Genomic DNA, 4187 nt, shown 5'->3' on the forward strand with positions numbered 1-4187 from the left:
TCCCCTCAGCCCTCCCCCGACGGAGCCCCGCCCCGTCCCGCTCGTCGGTTCCCTCCGCGGGGGCCCCGGCCACTCCTTGTGCAAGCGGCGGTCTTCAAAAGGTCTGGGCTCCTTACCCAACCGCTGTGCTTATCTCGCGGCCTAACCAGCTCAGCCCCTTTAGGGGCCCAGAAAGGAGGGGGGTGAGGGGGGACCGGAACAGGTTGGAAGCCAAGTCAGCCTTAAAGAGCGGGACAAAGAGTCAGAGACTAGACGGAACTGGGGACAAGGGTAGAACCAGAGAGAGAAGGAGAGTGCTGCGAGGGACAGCTCTGCATCCCCGCCGCCGTTCCCTCCCCGTCCGTCTGGTCAAAAGGGGAGGGAAGGCATAGGACCCTAAGTCCTCAGGGCACTTCTCCCACGCCCAGCAGGGTGGCTGGATTCTGGTACCCAGTTAACGGGGAACAGAAGCTGACATTCACAAGTCACGGATATCCACAGCCTTACAAGCTGGCGAACCTTCAGAAGCCCCGCGGTCTGACTTGGGGGAGAGAGGCCGAGGCCCAGTAGAGGAGCCCTCAGCTGCTTCTTCCTCTCCAAGCGCCCGGTGTAGGACTCCTCCCAGGGATGCAGGGCAGCAAGGCAACGTCCTTACTCCCAGACCAGGCTCTGCGGCTGCCCTTTGTGAAGACAAGCGTGGTGCCCTGTCAGCACGGTTACCCAGCAAGCAGCCTTTTCATCCTGGGGTGAAACCCCTTCTTCCCACCTCCCTGTTGCAATTTGGAGGGGGGTGGTGAGAAGAAGGCCTGAGGATAACCTGCTTCTCTCCCTTCTCAGGATCTTGCCTGGAGCCCCAACCTTGGAGCCTGTCCCCCAGGGCCTGAGGCACTTCCCCCTCAGAGCTGGGCTGGCCTTTAGCTGTGTGTGGTGTTGGGGCGGGGGGGGGGGGGGGGGGGACACCCGCTGGCCAGCTTTGCTTTCCTGTTTGTATTAGAGGAAGTTGGCTGTGAGTCAGCAGACACAGGAACTGTCTGTCAGTAGCTAGGGGAAGACCCCTGCCCCCCAGGGAAGGTGAAGGGAATGTGGGGAAGTGTCCCCTCCTCTCCCAGTTGCCCCAGCTTGGAACCGGGCAGCCATTTCCAGCATCCTGGAGCCATTCTAGCTGAGGAGGAGAATGATAATAATACTTAAAATGGCCATAATAATGGCTACCAATTATTGAGCACTGACTAGGCCCCAGGCCCTGTGCAAACACTGCTTTGCAAATTTTGATTCATTCTCACCATAACCCTTAAGATAGGGAATTTTACCACCTCAATTTTACAAATAAGGAGAGTTTTCTGAATGCCTTTGTAATGGATGTAACTGGGGGGCCAGGAGAAGGCTCTTCATAGAACTCCAACTATAAGGAGTGAAAATTGACCAAGGGTTTTGGCTGGTTCTCTCTGAAATCTATCAGCTTCCACTCTAAGGCCAGCGTCCCCCTGGGAGGCTCCCAGCCAGTGACCCAGCAGTGGAGATCCTAAGACAGGTCCAGTCTTGGGAGATAGGTGGCTCTCCTGACAGCAGACATTGACTAGAGAATTCTCTCTAGGATATTTCCTCTCAACCTTCCTTCCTTCCCTCTCTCTTTCATAGATCTCCTAGCTAGCTCCTGGCTCCCTTCCTCTTTCACAGGCATTTGCTTTAATCAAATCCTTGCACATTTCATCCTGCCTTGGCAGCTTCTTCTTGGAGGATTCAGAGTAACTCAACAAGAGAGAAGATTTGGGTAAATTAGTACAGGGCACAGGGAGCTTGAGGGATGGGTGCCGGGGGTCCTGATCAGGACCCAGATACGGGAGTTCTGAGCCTATTTTTGTGTATGTCAGGCTCCCCTTTGACAATCTGGCAAAATGTATGGACCCAGCCTCAGAAGAATGTTTTAAAAATGCATAAGATGAAATATGTAGGATTACAAAGGAAACCAATTATATTGCAATATACTTATAAAACTATTTTAAGTGATATAGTAATATATGTGCTTCTGTATTAATGCTTTAAATAAGATCTAGCAGTAGGTCGATGCCTCACATAATTTTGAAGCAGTGATGAGCATAAATGATATTTCAAAATATCTGCAGTGCTACAATCTGATACAAAAATATATATGATTTCTACTGGTGACAAAGCCATAGTTATGGCTAATAGGACTGGTTTGTAATTCCTGTTATAAATGAAGAACGTGCTACATTTCAGCTAGAGATTAGTGAAAATAATGTAATTTTTTCCCATCCAAGTTGAGTGACTCCTCTGACTTGAGTCAGAGGGTTGGGGCAGAGCTGCAGAGGAGACCCAGCTCCCTCAGACCCCACTTCCCTTCTCTGACTCAACCCTTTGGGGCCAGGGGCCCATCTGGCCCTTGGATGATATCTTTCTTTCCTCTTTCTCCCTGGCTCCTCTCAGTTTTTCTAATCTCTGTCTCTGTGTGCCTCTGTCTGTGTCTCCCTGTGGCCTCACAGTCTTATCACTGAGGGGACAGGACAGACTCAGGGGATTCCTGTAGCCTGGGCACAGTGGAGCAAGGAGAGCTCTTTAATTCCAGGGTCACTGGGAGCTGGAAGAGGGGGTGTCCCTGAGCCTCGGAGTTCTGGGGGGAAGTGTGGGTGTTTCCTTCCCCACCCCCTTTCCCACTCTCAGCCTTCTTAGGGGCAGAAATAGGCCAAGACAGAGATGAGTGAGAATGAAGCAGGAAATGAAGGCATCCCAGGCTCCTGAAGACAAGGGCTGATGCCTCTGTGATCCTGGACTTGGGTCCAAGGGATCTTTTTCCAAACTCCCCTCTGTGGAGCTGCAGTCCAGGAATTGAGTATTCACCTCCAGCCCCCCAAGAGAGCAGTGACCAGCTGACCAGGTATGGGGTGAGGGCACCGGGGCGCTGGAGTGAGCCTGCAGCTGATGTCAGCCCTGACATGACATCATGAATGGACAAAGGGAGATCGGGGGTCCTCAAGGAAGAGGAGCATGGGCTTCTGGGGTTGATATTTTCTCTGAATACTTAAGAATGAGGGGAGTACCAAGTCAGCTCTCCCCTTGTTGGAGTGCACACCCTCCAAGATGATTGGGACCAAGGGAGGGCTGTGGGTCAGAGAAATTAGGGACAGAGAATGGTCACAGAATGTCCTGGAAGAGCTGAAGGCATCCTGGGAGAGAGCAGGGGCATTGGTAGTGTGCAGGATGAGCCAGCTCTTAGGAATGAAACTGAGACAGGGATGGTGGCTCTTGGCCCTTGAAGGGGTTCCTCCCCGGGGCCGGGGGGTTGTCTTGGTCCCTGCTCCTTAGCCAGACCTCCTTCATTCTCGCTGCCCAAGGAGTCCACCTATAGCAAGATTGGCAGATCCAGGCAGTGCCAGGGAACTCACTTTATACTCCAGGGACAGCCGTGGCTGGCAGTCTGGGCTGAGCTGCCTTTGCCTTTTGGGGTGTCATCTGTGCTACTACTTGGGAAGAACCGTCTCTAGACTTTAACCCCAGACTCCCACAAGTTCACCCTGGCAAGAGGTTCTGTGTTACCAACCTTCATCGTCTGATCTGCCTGCTCTGGTCTAATCCAAACATAAGCTGCAGGGCTCACATGACCCAGCGTATGCATGGAGCTATGGTTTTATCAATAAGGTAAGGTACAGTCCAGACACCAAAAAGAATGAACAGGTTCTCCAGTGTTTCATCTCTCAAATGACCTTATAACATACAGCAGCACTTCCGTGTGCTTCACACACCTCAGTTGTCTGGGTCCTCTCCTTGATAACCCATCTCCCCAAAGACCTCATAGCCAGCCCTGTCTGTCTCTCTCCCATGGTCTTTTTTGTGCAGTTTGATTCAACCTCTCTGGCATTTTGAAGGGAGAGAGGAGTAAGACCGAACCATGACAATAGTGAACCTTAACCCTAACACATGGGATAAAGGGGCACTAGTGAGCAGAGGAAGGGGCAGAACCAAGCAGGGGTGGTGGTGTGGAAGGGAATTTTCTAACAGCCCTTCCCATGTCTCTTTGCTCCTCCCCTTCCCCACCCACACCGTAGACTGACTGCTACAACCCCCATCACTTAGGAGACCATTTTGCTCACTGGAAAGGGATGGTATGATGTAGTAATTAAGAGCAAAGCCTGTAAAGTCAAATCCTGACCACACCTCTACCAACTCTGGGACCTGAGCAAGTTACTCACATC

This window comes from Dama dama, chromosome 9 (genome assembly GCF_033118175.1).
Source record: "Dama dama isolate Ldn47 chromosome 9, ASM3311817v1, whole genome shotgun sequence".
Taxonomy (NCBI): domain Eukaryota; kingdom Metazoa; phylum Chordata; class Mammalia; order Artiodactyla; family Cervidae; genus Dama; species Dama dama.